Here is a 19,952-nt window from a genome sequence, read left to right as displayed (position 1 = left end):
GCATCTAAGTACCAAGATGATTTGGCACCCTGTCACGCTGCAAAAACGGTGAAATCATGGTTTGAGGAGTATGACAAGAAGCTATCACACCTCCCCTGGGACCCACAATCACTAGATCTGAACATCATTGAGCCATTATGGTCTGAGTTAGAAACGCGTGTTCGGTCTCATAACCCTCCACCAGTATCCCTTAAGGAACTGGAGCATGTTTTGGAGGAACAATGGTACACAATTCCACACAGCACGATTCAAGAGCTGTACACGTCCATTCCACGTCGGATCCAAGCTGTTTTGGACGCAAAAGGAGGCCCCACACCATACTAGATATGATTTTCACACTTTTGCAAGCGTTTTAGATTTTTTGTTTTGGATTGATATAATATATATAAATGAAAGTGATTATGTTTGTGACTTAATAACTCTTGAACCAGCCGACCGATCTCGATCAAATTTTCAACATAGATGAAATTCGGATCTGGGATGGTTTCTATCATTTCACTTTAACGGTGTAACCTAGGAAAGAGGAAAGAGATTTAAGAATGATCGAAAATGTCCGATACTATTGTCGAATCCATTGTTTTCGGGGTAGCTGAGACGAACGGTACACTTCCGATGCCGTTTAAATCCCAGTTCAGCCCTTAATATCCGAAATGAAACGTTTTCTTCCCGTTTGAAGAACAATTATTATGTTTGTAAATATTTTTTTTAATATTGAACCTTACTATAAATATTCGCAATTTTTTTATTAATAACCTTAATAGTGTTCAACTTACAGAGTTGCCTGAAAAGTTTGATAGTAGACCTTCTCTCTCCCTCTATCTCTCCATAACAGATATATAACATATCTCCATAGCTACGTTGCTCTTCAAAGGTGTTATTTTCCAAAATTTATTTCAAATAGTTTAGCCATTATTCCATGATAGTGAGAGACAACATTGATATAATTTTTGTCCCCTCCCTAGGTGCGCACTGAGAAATTTTCATTGGGAGTGGTTGAGCTTTTTTTGCGGGGGGGGGGGGGTCTAATACTACAAGCTACTACGTTTATGTAGTTTTGAACGGGTATTATTCTGCACCCAAAAAGACGATAAGCAACTGTAAAATACTTCCATCTATATTTTCCGGGGGGGGGGGAATGATAGAGCTAGATTACTGTTATAAAAGAAAGAGTTCAGATGAAATGTAAGATAAAATTTTCATGCTATATCAATCATTTCCTTGTTAGGAAGTTATAGTTTTATTGACCAAGTGTACAAATATATGTTGAGTTACGAAGTTTTCTTTGGGGGGGGGGGAGTCTGGAGACAATGGAACCCCAATGGGTTCGCCCCTGCCCCTCTCCCTTAGAAGCGGAGTTTTCGGAAACCCTGGGCATGTTCACTTATTTTTAATAAGGGGCTCTATTTCAAGCAACTCACATCTCGTAACATACTCTATTTTTGCATACTTTTTCAACCCTTTCTTCCCCCTTGGGATATGATAAAAGTACCAATTCAAAGTACATACTAACTATGTTCAGAAATCCATTTCAAACGGTTATGTCGATTTTTTTTTTTTTGGTAATGAACAGACTAATGTATCAAGTTCATTTGTATATATTTAGTTGCTTCCCTAGTATTCCAGTATTTCGTTCAATGGGAGTCATTCATCTATAGGAAAACCAGTTGAGAATGCTCCGAGAGCATTGCCAAAACAAACTTAAAAAGAATGGAGCGGGAAGGATAACTGTCATTGTTCCTAGATGTAAAAGTAAATCTTTTTTTCCGCACCTTTGTCTCTTTCTCTCAAAAATTAGCAAAATAGCATCTCTCTATGACTTACAGTTCTCGAGATATGGCTGCTTAAATATCTAGAAATTCGAACTTTTTTGGTTAATGTCTGGGAGACGGTGGCCAGTTGGCCAGTAGACAGTTAATCAGTGGCCACCGGTTACTATTTGGTACCAAAATGTTCACATCCTCTTAGGTATTGATCAACACCAATATATCTTTATTTGAGTTACGGTTCCCGAGATTTAGCTCCTTAAATCTCCCGAAATCGGAACTATCTTTTGGCCAATATCACGGGAACGCTAAGTCATAGAGAGATTATATTGGTGTTAATCAATACCTAAGAGGATAGAAACATTTTGGTACCGATAATAATTGTGGCTACTGGCCAACTAGCCATTGGTCAAACCAGTGACCAGTTAAACAGTGGCCACCGGTTACTATTTGGTACCAAAATATTTATAATCCTTTTAGATATTGATCAACACCAATATGATCTCTCTGTGACTTACGGTCCCCGAGATATGGCTCCTTAAATCTCTGGAAATAGGCATTTTTTAACCCAATATCTCGGGAACGGTAAGAGTGACGCGAAAAATTTATTCACTTTCTCTGATAGTTTTTGATGCTGTATCGAATGCAGGATTCAAAATTTAAAAAAAAAATAATAATAATACAAATAACAGACAGAGGGACAGACACACAGACATAGATAATTCAGTAACGAACTTTTTAATTTCGTTGATAAATGATCGCTACATTATCGATATTAATACAATGACAACTGCAAAATATATGTATTTTCTTTGTGTTCTAGACAACATCCATGTCAGCATAACGGTCCTAATTTGTATTACGTACAGCCAAGATTATCCCGACTTATCTAGTTTCAGGTTAAACCAAGTGGTCCTTTAAAAATGACCAAGATCGCAGCCACAGGGGGTCCACCAGGTCCGGACCCCTCCAACATTTTCTAACTCAACGTACACTCATGTCCAAAATTATTGTCGCATGTCTATAAATATGTTGTTGTAGAAATATAATTTGATAACGAATTCACCTGGTATTTCTTATAATGTTAATATGTATATAATCAGCGAAGACATGTATGTGGCAAATTTCATGTCAAAAGAACAGTAAATAAGAACAATAAATCCAAAGTAAAACTTTCTTGTCCATTTAGCAACATTTTGTTTTACTCATTCTAACTTTCGTATTTATAATTCTTTTCCTATGAAATTTACCACAAATATACATTTCCTGATTATACACATAGTAACAGATATGCGGCAATCATTTTAGACATGAGTGTACATTTGTACACTCTAAATAAAACTATACTTATTTAACAGGGAAATTGATTGATGTAACATGAAAATTTGATCTTTCACTTCATCTGTACTCTTTCTCTTATAAAAACATTCTAGTCCTATAACTTTTTTTCTGAAAATATAGGTGGAAGTATTTTACAAATACTTATAATCTTTTCAGGTGCAAAATAATACTCGTTCAATACATAGTGGGTTGTAATATTGGCCCCCCACCCTTCACTCTAAGCTTGGACCGCTCTCAACAAAAGATTCTGGGTGCGCGCTTGGTGGACATTATATTCACAAACAACTACACACACACACAAACACATACATATATATTAACGAGCTAATAATGAATAAGGGACCCGGGTTTGATTTTCAGTACAAGCTTATATGGCTCAGATTCTACGTTAAGTTGTATATCTTACGTAGTCTTGGCACTGAAAGAAACGTTGAACTCCAAACCAACTAACCTACCAAACCAATACAACAAAACTGGTTGCGTTACTGCAAGTTCCGATAATCACAATTGAACAAAAAAGATTACTGCAAGCAAAAAAAAAAAAAAAAAGACAGAATCATTAATGTATTATCCGCTGCATTATGATTATAATGAATATGATTATACTATGATTAGGTATATTTTACTGCTTCCTGGTTCATTCTACTATCTAATCTCATTGAGATTAATAACTTTGACCTCTCTCTTTCCTCTTCTATGGTCACCTGCAATTCAACAAGTACTTCCTTTTCCTCCCTGCTACAAATAGAGAGGAACTTCAAAAGAAAGTCTCGGTAGGGGTTGGTCGAGGGAGTTCTTAGAAAGAACATGAATTGCCGAGAATGGAATCGTGGGGTTGATCACGTACGCATACACCACTCCCATAAAACCAGACGCATTCATTTGTTGTTCCGTATGCTCAGATGAACACATTTTGTGAACTTCGGCACGTACCCTATTCATAGGAGCTTTAGTGACTTAAGCCTTTCGCTTTTGCCCTTCAGGTATTTTCTATCCTATCTCAATGTGATAAGCCATTTTCTAGTCAAGGGACACAACTATTTTCCACGCATACATCGAAGGCCAACATCACTTGAAGATTTTCTATAATAATAATAATAATAATAATAATAATAATAATAATAATAATAATAATAATAATAATAATAATAATAATAATAATAATAATAGTAATAATAATAATAATAATATATGACTACGCCATATATGCTACTGTTCTGAACAGGCAATCTGCAAGATTCTGGGATTTGCAGGAAGTTTCTTGTAATTTTCCATGTGTACAGTAATACACTCTTTTGCACGTTTATTTCTTCAACTCCAATGGTTTCAACTCTCTTATTTAACGTCTTGAAAGACACTCCACTATCCGATGTTACTATTGGACTCACTTTCACTTTTTTTTTAAAAAAATGTCATTGTTCTCCTCTACTTTGGATTAGTTGTTCGTATTTTTCTATTTTTTTTCTCTACGTTCTTTCTGCAGGTTTGTTGTGTTTTGTACTGTGATGTCTTACCGTGTAAGATGTACTTGATCTTTTTCTTTGCTTATTACTGTGATGTCAGGCCTGTTATGATGTACTTGTTTGTCGGTTAGTATTGTTCCGTTTTAATAAAGTCTTGTTTCTAGCGTAATGTATTTCTTATCAGTATCGTAGCCAGGATGTGTGTTTTTTTTTGGGGGGGGGGAATAGTGTTATAGGTACATATAGAAAAATTAGAAACAAAAAAATATATAAACATAAAAATATATTTAAAAAAAATACAAACATCAAAGTACCAAAGTACATTGTCGGACCTCTTTGGGGAGGGGCGGTCCCTCTGGGCCCCCCTTCCCTACGCCACTGTTTCTTATAGTATTTTTTGTTTTATTCCTACATTTCTTTGTGTACGATTTTTGCCAATTTCCGTACGGTATATTTTCTTGCCAATTTGCCAATTTGTATTTTCATTTCTTATCCGGCTGTGTTATTATATTCGACATCATCTACATTCGTCATCTTGTGAAGCTTTACAGAGTATTAGGAATTAGATTTCTGGGCTTTAGGCATCTATGGTCATGTTCAGCCATGTATGAGGAATGGTGTCCCTCGGCAATCACACTGCCCGGGGAATTGGTGCGGAAGTAAGAAAATGTCGAATGAACGAAGCGGCCTGAAACCATTATGATAGGTACATCCAGGGCCGGATAAGGGGATGGCTATGGCCCCGAGCCTCCAGGTGCACAGGGCCTCCACTCTGATTAAAATATCAACTGGCCATCTAAAAGGAATCATGAAGATACAATCATCATCATAAAATAAAATATGACCAAAAATATGAGACATATTCCCTCAACTTTCCTACTGTACTTTCACAGAAATGTAATAGGTTAAGTCAGCAGGGGCCACATATTTTTTTCTAGCCCAGGGCCTCCAGATGGGTTAATCCAGCCCTGGGTACATCTGGTATGAATAAGGAAAACCTCCCTCAGGGTGGCTGGAAGGAAAAAGCTTTCACACTCTTTTGACCGAGTGTCCCATCGGGAATCGAATCCGGGACCGCTTGCACCAAAGGCGAAAGCATTAGCGATTACTCTACATGAGCCACGGGATTGTCTTTCTATGGACTTTCTATAGAAATTTCAAGATTGGTCCAAAATAGTTACTGAGATATAAATGCCATGGGAACTTTTTTTCAAAGGTTCCATGTGGAGTCCAGCTGAAATTTTGACTGAGTCAGGTACTATTCCTTGTGGGCTGGCTGAGCTGGCAACTTTCAGTTTTTGGTATAACGTAGTTTTGAAGTCTGTTTCAAAGGACTATTTATTGATTTAATGCTATAAGTGCATAGCTATAGTTTCTTCGTGATAGCAACAGTGGCCTCCATATATTCTAGTCAACCTAAATATTGGTTAGGATAGGTAGCAAGCACTTTCTATAGACTAGTTTAGGTAGTAAGTTTTTTATCTTTTGGGAAATCATAGTTACTGAGATATGGGCACATAACATTTTCGGGGATAACTTTAGGCAAGCTCCTCAAAGTGTTTGGTCCAGAAAAGATCTTGTCTGGGTCAGATAGTACTCCCTGTGTGTTGGGTAGACATATCCTTTATTGTAGCCTTTGGACTAGCATACTTACTCAGATATTTCCACTGAAGGATTGGAATTTAAAATTCACGCAATTCTCCAAGTGTTTGGGCCAGCCGAGATTTTGCTTGGGCCAGAAGCACTCTTTATGTTGCATGAAATAGTAAATTACAGCTTTTGAACCAATCTATGTTTGGGCAACAAATATTTTGGTTGGACTAGGTAGTATCCTATATGGGTTGTATAGACTAGTAATTATAACCTTTGAGCCAACAAAGTTACTGTTACTGAAATATGCCTGCTCAGGGTTTGAAAAGTAAGATAACGCAAAGTCCCCAAGTGTTTGGGCACTCGAGATTCTAAATGGGCCATGTAGTTGCCCCTATGAGTTGACAGTGTTAAAATATTTCAGCTTCTCAGCAATCTAAGTATGTAATACTTATTTTAACACACTTTACCTTTAGTTTGACGCTTGAACTGTCGTTTATGTTCATGTATATTCATGTCCAAAATAATTGTCGCATATCTATAACTATCTCCTTGTAAGAATATAATTTGACTAGCCTTTCGCTAAATGGGGGCTAGGCCCCCAGACCCCGCGTTTAGCGGCCTACGGCCTCGCATTTCTTAGGTATCAGCCTTTGCATCAATAATGAATTTTGTGCATTTGTTCTTTAATTACATTTCCTGAACTTGGCACAACTGGGGGCCTAGCCCCCTGACCCTCACGTTTACTCGGCTTACGACCGCGCACCTCTTTAATCAATAATTGTACAAAATTTCAAGTTTTTTTTCTATTTCAACTATCTAAAAGATAAGATTTTGTATCCCAACAAAGCGCCCATTTAAATAACATAGGAATTTCTTCATCTCCCCTTTAGACCCTTTAAAAACTAAAGATATTCACTTTTGGCAATTTTTCTATAGGTTAGTCCCGGAAGGCTACAATCATGCCAAATTTCATCATTCTAATCCTGCCGGAAGTGCCTAAACATTTTGGGGTGTAGAAGATGTCCCATATAAATAAGATGGGAAAGATTTTTCAGTTCCCGATAAAACCACTCTACGGTTGAAAATTTTTAATTTTAGCGATTTACTTAGTTAACGCTAACGAAAACGTATAAGCATACTGAATTTCAAGTTTTTATTCCAATTTCAAGAACCTAAAATATGAGATTAAAATAGAGATAAAATATAAAATATATCCCAAAAAACAGCCCATTTAAATAACATGGGGAATTTCTTCATCTCCCCTTTAGACCCCCTAAAAATTAAAAATATTCACTTTTGGCAATTTTTCTGTCAGTTAGTCCCAATAAGCTACAATCATGTCAAATTTAATCATTGTAGCTCTAAAGGCAGTGCCCAATAATTTGGGGGTGTAAAAGGTGTCCCATACAAATAACATGGGAAAGATTTTTCAGTTCACCATAAAACCACTCTACAGTCAGAAATTTTTATTTCTACTTATTTACTTAGTTAACGCTAACGAAAACGTACAAGCATACCAAATTTCAAGTTTTTATTCCAATTCCAAGTACCTAAAGCATGAGAGTATAGCCCCCCCCCCCAAAAAAAAAAAACAGTCATTTAAAGAACATGGAGAAATTCTTCATTCCCCTTTTAGACCCCCTAAGAATTAAAAATATACAGTTTGGGCAATTTTCCTGTCGGTTAGTTTCGGATAGCTACAATCATGCCAAATTTAATCATTATAGTCCTACAGGAAGTGCTCAATAATTTGTCAGCTCATGTAGTTTTATATATAGTTAAGATAATGATTTTGCAGGGTACTTTTAATACTGATACTATGTATGTGATCGGGAAATGTATATTTGTGGTAAATTTCATAGGAAAAGAATTATAAATGCGAAAATTAGAATGAGTAAAACAAAATGTTGCTAAATGGACAATAAAGATTTATTTTCGTTTTATTGTTCTTATTTACAGCTCTTTTGACATGAAATTTTTCACATACATGTCTTTGCCGGTTATAAACATACTAACATTATAAGAAATATCGGGCGAATTCGTTATCAAATTATATTCCTACAACAACATATTTATAGACATGCGACAATAATTTTGGACATGAGTGTACCTTCCCAGTTATATTTTGGGTCAATCCAAATGAAATCGACCAATGATGGTTGCTGACAAAATTTAATTTTTGATTACTTTTTTTTACCTTAGTTTGTACCATATTCTAGGAGTTAAAAACGGGTACCGGTATTCATTTATTTTTTATCCGCGCTGGTTTTGTCGTAGCGGCCACTTTGTATAGGCCCCTGAGCGTATTTTGAACTTTTGAAAGGATTCCGTTAAACGATGTAACTTAACTTTTTAGGTTTTACCATAAAGATAATGAGTTCAAATCAAAACCATATGAAAGATAATGGAATGGACAACATTCTGTGTTCTGTGGACATTAGAATGTCCACTATTTTAGAACGTCGGGGAAAAAATTTTGAAGATTGATGTTGGAAACCTAAAAATGGCCGTTTTGGAATGTACATTTTGAAACGAAATAAATGAGACTCATCTTCAATTTTTTGTCTACATAGATCCCGGTGCAGCGAAAAAGTTCAAAGACGAGGAATTGCAGGCGTTATTAGATGAAGACCCAACCCAACCGCAAGCAACAATAGCACAAATACTAAATGTGACTCGAGGAGCAATTTCCCAACGTTTAAAAGCCATGGGAAAGATCCAGAAGTATGGAAAATGGGTGCCACACCAACTGACGGATAGACAAATGGAAAAGCGAAAAACCATGTGTGAAATCCTGCTTCAACAGTTCGAAAGGAAATCATTTTTGCATTGAATTGTCACGGGGGACAAAAAATGGATTTATTTTGAGAACCCGAAGCGAAAAAAATCATGGCTTGCACCTGGTGAAGCCGGCCCATCGACGACAAGGCCAAATCGCTTTGACCGTAAGACAATGCTCTGTGTTTGGGGGGACCAGTGTGGTGTGGTGTACTACGAGTCATTAAGACCTGGTGAAACAGTGAATACGGATCGCTACAGACAACAAATTATTAATTTGAATCATGCGTTGATCGAAAAACGGCCGGAATGGGCCCGAAGACATGGCAAGGTTATCATGCAACATGACAACGCGCCGTCTCATACCGCTAAACTGGTGCAGGACACATTAAAAACACTTAATTGGGAAATATTACCACACCCGCCGTACTCTCCAGACCTCGCCCGGTCGGACTATCATCTTTTCGCCTCGATGGGACACTCACTTGCAGAGCAGCGCTTCGCTAATTTTGAAGACGTCGAAAATTGGCTCGTCGAATTGTTTGGCTCGAAAGAGAAAAAGTTTTTTTGGGATGGTATCCATGATTTACCTAAAAGATGGACAAAGTGTGTAGAATCCAATGGTCATTATTTTGAATAAAGAAATTGTGAGATTCCCTGAATATTAAGTGTTTTCTTTCTCGAAAAAACCGGCAAATTTCAACTAACACACCTGGTAAAGATAATGAGTTCAAATCAAAACCATATGAAAGATAATGGAATGGACAACATTCTGTGTTATGTGGACAATAGAATGTCCACTATTTTAGAACGTCGGGGGAAAAAGTTTTGAACATTGATGTTGGAAACCTAAATATGGCCGTTTTGGAATGTACATTTCGAAACGAAATAAATGAGACTCATCTTCATTTTTTTGTCTACATAGATACTAGATAATAGACAACGTCCCAAACAAGTTTCAGATCTGAGAACCATATACTTGATTTTTTGGAATTTTTTAAACATTGCGAATTTTCGAAAATCGTGTATTTTCACCATCAAATATCTCAGGAAGGACGCAAGTGAAAATTTTGAAGTTTGCACAAAATAACGATAGTTTTGCAGTAACATATCGGTAAAATTGCATTACTGAGACTTGAGTGGTTTCTGAGTCCCAGTTGCTGAGTTCTTTACTGCGACTTAATATAATGAAGCGTCATGAGGTGTTTAACGGAATCCTCTAAAAAGTGCAAAATACGCACACACACCTATACAAAATGGCCGCTACAAAGAAACCTGCGTGGCTACAAAATAAATAAATATCCATTTACAACTCCCTGAATGTGGTACTCTCCGCATCAAAAAAATGCGATAGCTAACGCCCTGCAGTTAGGCTACCCAATATACACCTTCTTATCCCATAATCATGTCAGGTAAAGAGACCCCCTCTCTCTCCTCCTTTCTTCTCTTCTATACTAAAATTAGCTAGCAACATGAGCGCAATTCTTATTTCAAACTACACATGTATTAGTTTCAATAAAATGAAATAAAACCGAGACGAAAAAAGATTCATAGGTTGATGTAGGGAGAAACAGAAACGCACACAATGAAAAATTGAAACCAATGGATATCTATTACGGAATTCAAACGTAGTAAGAAAAGAACCTAACATTATAAAGTTCCGTTTCCAGAAATCCAACAGTAATATAGAAATAACGTTTGTTTTTACATATTTTTTTCAGAATTATTCGAATATATAGAGGATGCTTTAAACATTCATTATGTCACTTTCATAATGGATAGCATACTCAATTTCAAGTAGAACTGTAGATCTCCGAGACACATCTGGGATGTCAAAAGTTTAACACACATGCTTTATTTACGCGTGATTCGGTTGCAAAGTCGGTAGTGTTTATTGGACGTACTGTTCCAAAATACATTCTAATATACCCAGTAGATAGCGTTGGTCATATCCTCCATTTCAGACTACTAATTCAAACTGAACAAAACAGAAAAAAACACGAAACGAAACGAAAAGAAAAGAGAAAGAAAAAAGATAAAATTGAAGACTTCTATTTTAGTGCTATATTTCTATCAGAAATACCCTATATTAAAAGTCCAAACTGTATCGTAACGAAAAGTTACAAATGTTCGAAAGGAAAAGTTTATATTCCTCATAGATGTAGCATGTTTCAAATTTCAACGTGAAAAAAACACATTGGATTACAGGATGGGAACAAATTTTGCGTCGATCTAGTATAAATAAAATTTTGTTTTCAAATAACCAAAGAGTTACCATTTTCTAGTCTTTTCCGAACATCCAGCATTGATTTCATCTCTTCTGGATATAACGTAATTTGCACAGATAGAATGAACACGCTAAGAGCTCAAACGGATCATCGTGTCAGTCGGATGATGTTGGTTAGGTTATAGACCACCACTGGGTCGAGGATTCAAATCCGTAGTGACCCGGTAATTCGACTGACTCGGTAACCCAGAGGATAAAAAAGAGATGTTACTTATTCCCTTGCGTATAAACAGTATTTCGGTCAGAGATGACCGGGAGTGGAGATGTTATCCCCAGAGCACTTAAAACACGACGCCGAAGTTCCCAGTTAATTAGATTCTCCGGACCAAATATATCGGGCTCTTGCTCCGTTTTAACTTTGGAACATGAAATGCGTGTGTGTGTGTGAGAGAGAGAGAGGGGGGGGAAGTTAAATATGTAAAGACAGGATAGAAAAAAAAACAACAAGACACACACACACAGAGGGACGAATATAAATATGAAACATACTTATCATTACAGTGTATGATATAGAACGCGCACACTGTTTATTTGAATCATCGCCAGTGTTGCCTTATAATTTCTCCATCAGAAGATAAATCTCTGCAGCCATTATTTTATGCGAAAAAATCAATCTACCTGATGGGGAATCGAACGTAGATTTTCCATTTAGAAGTCTGGCACGTTACCACTACACCACCGATTACTTTAGCGAAAGTTTGTTCAACAAATGGTGTAGTGTTTCTATCTGAGAACGATAACACTAAAACTGTATACTGCAGATCAATGATGTCCTGGTTGTGTAATTCCCTTACCCTTTCCCAACCAGCATTCGTAAATCGTCTCAATCATGATACAGGCGTTTGCTTCCACATTCTTATGTATTACTTGTTCAGTATGATAAGTCGAGTCTTCACAACCACTTTGTAAAAAAATTTAACTTCGGCTTCAACAGGATTCGAACCCACGTTCAACAGCTATATTATTCATAAGGCCATTACGTTACCTCTACACTAACATGCCATCTGAACTAACAAACCAAATGTTATTTACTTTAGGCTTGATCTTTGGAACGAACCAAAGTGCATAACCAAATTGACTTATTCGACGGCCTGGAGAGAAATTAGTGCCCACTAATAAAGGAAAAACATACAATCTAGGAGAAATTACAGAAAAAAACATATTTTGCAGTAATTTCGTCGAGCAAGTTCAAAAGTATGTGAATAATAATAATAATAATAATAATAATAATAATAATAATAATAATAATAATAATAATAATAATAATAATAAATGTTCACATTCACAGTATAGTAGTCTATTATGATTATTATTATTATTACTATTATTATTATTATTATTATCATTATTATTATTATTATTATTATTATTATTATTATTATTATTATTATTATTATTATCAATTATGTGCTTCGTTGGGTGAAATTGAGAATAAATAGTAATATGTTCCGTTACTCAGTCACTGTTTAGGATTACTAAAGTGCTCTTTGATATCGGTCATTTTTGATGTGTTTTATATATCCCCTCCCCATCCTATTTTGTGTGGCACGGAATCTGCAGTGTGATTGTTGATCTCAGCGAGCCGGAATACTATGAATTGGACAATGATATTGGTTATTTCGATCATTTTTATATGTATCCCCCAGGCCCGTATCCAGAGGGGTCTAGGCAGTGGTTCCCTCTAATTTTTTTTTGCCCCCTCTAAAAGTTTCACGGTAGGCTTGCAAATGAACTATAATATGGCATGATCTCATATTTTTGGTCGGGCCTCTCCTAACTTCCACCGGGCCCACCCTAAATTTTGGGCTGGCTACGGGCCTGTATCCCCCTCCTCCAAGTTGAGGAGCTGAATTTGGATTTAAACAGCATCAGATGTGTCAGTGTTAATCTCAGTGACTCCGAAAATTATAGATTCGCCACTTATACCGGTAATTTTTCGTTCTTTTTTAAATGTTGCTTCCCCTCCCCATCTCTTAAGTTACACCGTCAAAGTGATATGACAGAAACCATCTCAGGTTCGAACTTCATCTAGGTTGAAAATTTGATCGAGATTTGTTTGGTGGTTCATGAGTCATTAAGTTTTATTTAGTTATATATATATATATATCTCCCTCTCCCATTGCCCTCCCCAAGTTATCCCGTGAAAATAAAATGATAAAAATCATCCCAGGCCCAAACCACACCTATGTTAAAAATTTGATCGTGATTGATTCTTTGTTTCACGAGTTATCAAGCTTTATTTATTCTTTTTAACTCCTTCGTCCCATCAAACCCTAAGTTATATCGTCAAATTAAATAGATAATTATCTTAGGCCCTAACTTCATCTATGTTGAAAATATAATCGAGATCGGTCGGGTGGTTCAAGAGTGATGAAGTCACAAAGACAGTGTCAATTTTATTTTCATTTTTCTACATATATATATATATATATCCCTCTCTCCGGCCCCTACGTTGCACAGTCAAATTGAAATGATAAAAGTCGTCCCAGATCCAAACCTTATCAATGTTGAAAGTTTGATAGAGATCGGTCTGGTAGTAAGAGTTATTACGTTTTATTCATTTTGATATATCAACCTTCCTCCCCTCCTCCTAACCCTAAGTTTTACGGTTAAAATAAAATGATAAAAAAGCTTCCCAGGCCCGAACCTTATCAATGTTGAAAATTTGATCGAGATCAGTCGGGTGGTTCAAGAGATTAGAAGTCACAAACATAATTACTTTCAATATTAAATATAGGTTATTATTATTATTATTATTATTATTATTATTATTATTATTATTATTATTATTTGCGTACTTTGAACTTGCATGGCGAAATTAATGCAAAATATGTTTTATTTCTTTATTTTTTCCTCGATTGTATGTTTTCCTGTATCAGTGGACACTAATTTCTCTCTAGGCCGTCAAATAAATCAATTTCGTTGTGCACTTTGGTGCAAATAACGTTACAGGAAGAAGCCGGTTCGTTCCAAAGATCAGGACAAAAGTAAGTAATATTTGGCTTGTAATTTCAGATGTCATGATAGGGTAGGGGTAACGTAATGGACTTATGAATAATAGGGCTATCCAACGTAGGTTCAAATCCTATTCACGCCAAAGTTAGAATTTTTACAAAGTGGTTGTGAAGACTCGACTTATCATACTGAACAAGTAATACATAAGAATGTGGAAGCAAACGCCTGTATCATGATTGAGACGATTTACGAATGCTGGTTGGGAAAGGGTAAGGGAATTACACAACCAGGACATCATTGATCTGCAGTATACAGTTTTAGTGTTATCGTTCTCAGATAGAAACACTACACCATTTGTTGAACAAACTTTCGCTAAAGTAATCGGTGGTGTAGTGGTAACGTGCCAGACTTCTAAATGGAAAATCTACGTTCGATTCCCCATCAGGTAGATTGATTTTTTCGCATAAAATAATGGCTGCAGAGATTTATCTTCTGATGGAGAAATTATAAGGCAACACTGGCGATGATTCAAATAAACAGTGTGCGCGTTCTATATCATACACTGTAATGATAAGTATGTTTCATATTTATATTAGTCCCTCTGTGTGTGTGTGTCTTGTTGTTTTTTTTTCTATCCTGTCTTTACATATTTAACTTCTCCCCCCCCCCTTCTCTCTCTCTCTCACACACACACGCATTTCATGTTCCAAAGTTAAAACGGAGCAAGAGCCCGATATATTTGGTCCGGAGAATCTAATTAACTGGGAACTTCGGCGTCGTGTTTTAAGTGCTCTGGGGATAACATCTCCACTCCCGGTCATCTCTGACCGAAATACTGTTTATACGCAAGGGAATAAGTAACATCTCTTTTTTATCCTCTGGGTTACCGAGTCAGTCGAATTACCGGGTCACTACGGATTTGAATCCTCGACCCAGTGGTGGTCTATAACCTAACCAACATCATCCGACTGACACGATGATCCGTTTGAGCTCTTAGCGTGTTCATTCTATCTGTGCAAATTACGTTATATCCAGAAGAGATGAAATCAATGCTGGATGTTCGGAAAAGACTAGAAAATGGTAACTCTTTGGTTATTTGAAAACAAAATTTTATTTATACTAGATCGACGCAAAATTTGTTCCCATCCTGTAATCCAATGTGTTTTTTTCACGTTGAAATTTGAAACATGCTACATCTATGAGGAATATAAACTTTTCCTTTCGAACATTTGTAACTTTTCGTTACGATACAGTTTGGACTTTTAATATAGGGTATTTCTGATAGAAATATAGCACTAAAATAGAAGTCTTCAATTTTATCTTTTTTCTTTCTCTTTTCTTTTCGTTTCGTTTCGTGTTTTTTTCTGTTTTGTTCAGTTTGAATTAGTAGTCTGAAATGGAGGATATGACCAACGCTATCTACTGGGTATATTAGAATGTATTTTGGAACAGTACGTCCAATAAACACTACCGACTTTGCAACCGAATCACGCGTAAATAAAGCATGTGTGTTAAACTTTTGACATCCCAGATGTGTCTCGGAGATCTACAGTTCTACTTGAAATTGAGTATGCTATCCATTATGAAAGTGACATAATGAATGTTTAAAGCATCCTCTATATATTCGAATAATTCTGAAAAAAATATGTAAAAACAAACGTTATTTCTATATTACTGTTGGATTTCTGGAAACGGAACTTTATAATGTTAGGTTCTTTTCTTACTACGTTTGAATTCCGTAATAGACATCCATTGGTTTCAATTTTTCATTGTGTGCGTTTCTGTTTCTCCCTACATCAACCTATGAATCTTTTTTCGTCTCGGTTTTATTATTTCATTTTATCAAAACTAATACATGTGTAGTTTGAAATAAGAATTGCGCTCATGTTGCTAGCTAATTTTAATATAGGAGAGAAGAAAGGAGGAGAGAGAGGGGGCCTCTTTACCTGACATGATTATGGGATAAGAAGGTGTATATTGGGTAGCCTAACTGCAGGGCGTTAGCTGTCGCAATTTTTTGATGCGGAGTGTACAATCTTAGGTAAAAATCAACTTTTGACCTGGAAATTGGTCGATTTCATTTGGATTCCCCATTTGTTAATGAAATGAAAAGTGACTACAAGAGTTTGAGCCAGTTGAGTTTTTGTTGAAACTGCTACTACTTTCTATGAGCCGAGTAGTACTAAGTGTCAATACATGTATCAACATAGTTCCTGGCATATGGACCGCAAAGAAAAGAATTATTAAACTTATATTTTTGTTATTTTTTTCAAGGGAAATGGATCAGATTTTGAAGTTAATGACACCGTGATGGAAACAGAATTTTCCTAAAGTACTTTCTATTTGTCTAAAAAATTATGAGGTTGTCTCCAGTATCTTTGGAAGGAAAGAAATGGTTCTCCCTCAGCAAAATAAAACCGTATGAACATAGCACGATAGTTTTCGTCAAGTCAACAAATAATAAATAAAATGGTTTCTACTCACGATGTTGGCCCAAACTCTTAAAGACGCTTGCACATCCAGTTTACAATCCAAAGGCCACCTAGACCTTCGTAGACCACCTAAAATTTCGGCAGAACTAAGTATTTGGGGAGAAAGGAGGTTAACAGCTAAACTTCTATATTTCAGTAAATATATTGGCACTAATGCCAGAATTTGCTACTCACTCAGGCAATTTTGCAAATCCTCCATAAATCAGTGAATATAGCCCTACAACTAAAACGTAAATGCTAATAAATAGTACGTTAGGAGGATTCACTTACTAATTTAATTAACTCAAAAGGTGAAAGATGCTAGCCAGATCCTAATGGAAATAATATACGGGAAAGAAATTTGCACAAACGACATTTATCTACAATGTGAGGCATAAGTCGTTTAATACCCCTGTAGCACACGAATGACTTGGCGTTCACACTCGGTTCAAGATATATGTTGTTCGGGTGGGCAATGGATCATATTGAACGACATAATTGCCCTGGCGGCCATCTTGGGAGTCGCCATCTTGGATCCAACTTTAGATTTTTAAATCGGAAGGGAGCATGTGAGGTATTATTTGTTACGAGCTCGATCTCACGGAAACAGTGGTGCAGTCCATGTTTACCTATCGTTGTTGGTTAAGAAGTTATTGCGTTACAAAGGATGAACATTTGGCATTACAGCATATTTTTCTCTGTTGTTCCAGGTGATGTAAGGTGTCGCTAACGATCCCAGTACGAATCAAGATCGTGAAGAAGAATGGTAGACGAACTGCCAGGGTGATTACGGCTGAGTTTAATACATCCCGCCCAGAGAGGGAGAACATCTGACACATTGCAGTGTTCAAGTTGAAAAAGAAGTTCTATGAGACAGGCTCGGTGCAGAAGGATCGGTCTGGACATTCACGGATGACAATACGACAGAAGTGTTGGCTGCTGTTGTGAAAAGCCCAAAAAAACGCATTTCTCGTCGTGGGGCATCCATAACAGGAATCAGTCAGCGATCAGTGCTACGAGTGCTGCGTGTGAACAAGTGACACCCATACACGCAGCAACTTCAGCAGCAGTTAACAGAGGATGATCCAGACAGGCGAATGCAGTTTTCTGAATGGGCCACAGAAAGGTGTGAGGAGAATCCCATGTTCCCACAACGTGTTCTTTTCAGTGATGAGGCATTACTTTTCATCCATGGAGAGGTCAATAAACAAATCACAGATACTGGAGTGACATAAACCCAGAATGACGCCAAGACAGCAAAGAGGTGGGTGGGGAAAAGGTGATGGTGTGATGTGGAATCTGGGGGACGTGCATTATTGGACCATACTTCATCCATGGCACCCTGATTGGTGAGAAATATCGTGATCTGCTCGAGGATGGTGTGTTCCGTGCTCTCTTGAATGAGGACGGCGATTTCCCATCCTTTTTCAGGAAGGCTTGGCTCCATCTTACTATGCATAATGTTCACGTAGATTTTCGGGATATAGGATAGAGCGACGGGGACCGATAGAGTGCCCACCACGATATTCAGATCTTAGCCGCTAGACTTCTTCCTCTGGGGCCAACTGAAGAACCTGGTTTATTATAAACCCATCCGTGATATCCACCATCTGGTGCAGCGAATTGTGCAATGTTGTGAAACCGTCGACCTGGACATGCTGTTGTGAGTCTATGAAGATTGGCAGAGGCGCCTTGCAGTGTGTCTTGCTCAAGAAAGACAGCACATAAAGCACATGCTATAATGCCAAATTTTCACCCTTTATGACGCAATAACTTCTCAACTAATGATGGTAGGTAAAAATGGACTGAACTACTGGTTTCCCTGAGATCGAGCTCGTGTCAATTGATACCAAACTTCCCCTCCTTTTCATTTAAAAATCCAAAGTTGGATCCAAGATGTCGGCTTCTATTATGGCCCCCATGGTAACCATCTCGTGCAATAAGGTTCATTATCCACTCGCACAACATATACCATGAACCAAGTATGAACGCCAAGTCGTTCGTGTGCTTACAGGGGTGTTAACCAACTTATGTCTCACCCTGTATATAAAATCTTTCTCTTTGAAAAATATGAACCGACATTAAAGAACATTTAAAAATAGAAAATAATAAAAGTGCTAAAAGCTGGAAATAATAATATTAAAATGCTTAAAAGCAAACAATAATTTACTACTATTATCTAAAAAAAAATTTCAAGTTATGTCAAGCCGAATATATAAATCAATGCCTAACATAAAGTTATTTCGGTGATAATTTTATGAAGTTTTAATGTGTTTAGCTTGTCAAGACTTAAAAAAAGTTTATAAATAGTAGTAACTTTATTATTATTATTATTATTATTATTATTATTATTATTATTATTATCTATTTTTAATGCTTCTTTTAAATTTAGTTTATATTTTAAAAACATATTTTCTACTTTTATTGTGTTTTTCAAATATGTTATTTTAAGTGTGTTAATTTTCTGCTTTTTAGTGCGTTTTTAAAGTCGGTTATTTTTATTTTGTTTGTTTTATTTTTCCACTTTTGATCTTCGAGATAATTTTCGCAGTGGGCGATCAACCACAGCAAAAGTGGGTGATATTCTGGCAACAGTCAAGACCGCAAGACTGCTTCGGCAAGCAGTCGTGAGATTTTCGAATGAACTAAACATTGATCACCAAAGAGTGCTAACGTAAGCCCAGTTGAGAAAGTTGACTACGAAGAGAAAAGGGTCTTAATCCCCTTGAATGTATGTAACCCACCTTACTTTGTTGATTATCTGGTTACAGTATATTTTAGGATATATTTTCAAAATAAATTGAATTTTTAAATAAATAGATCTAAATTAATTAACAAAAAATTTCAAATATTTTATACTTAAGAACTGTGAAAATCATATCAAACCCTGACTGACGGTTCTCGATATAATCTCAAACATACACACTTACATACATACATACACACATAGAAGTCAAACTAAAAACATTTTTTTTTTTTACGAAGTTGTTTAAAGAGGATGCATTTATTGCACTTTCTCTAACTCTTCTTCAGTAACTTAAGTTTGACATATATGGTGATTTTCACATAACACCCATTTTGTCTACATGCATTTTAATTGTTCTACGGTTACAACAAAAATTTATATCCTCTTGCTGTTCGTTTGTCATCATCGACAGTCAATCAACATAGTGTGTATAGTAGGACATTTAAAGTGTAACCATTTGGATACGACAGAATATAAATTCTACAATAGTATTGGATAATAATAATGAAGTCCAAAGATAAAACATATCTCAATCGATATGTCTCATGGAGGTGA

This window comes from Thermobia domestica, chromosome 15 (genome assembly GCF_964235325.1).
Source record: "Thermobia domestica chromosome 15, izTheDome1.hap1.1, whole genome shotgun sequence".
Classification (NCBI taxonomy): domain Eukaryota; kingdom Metazoa; phylum Arthropoda; class Insecta; order Zygentoma; family Lepismatidae; genus Thermobia; species Thermobia domestica.
Note: the sequence above shows the minus strand (reverse complement) of the source record.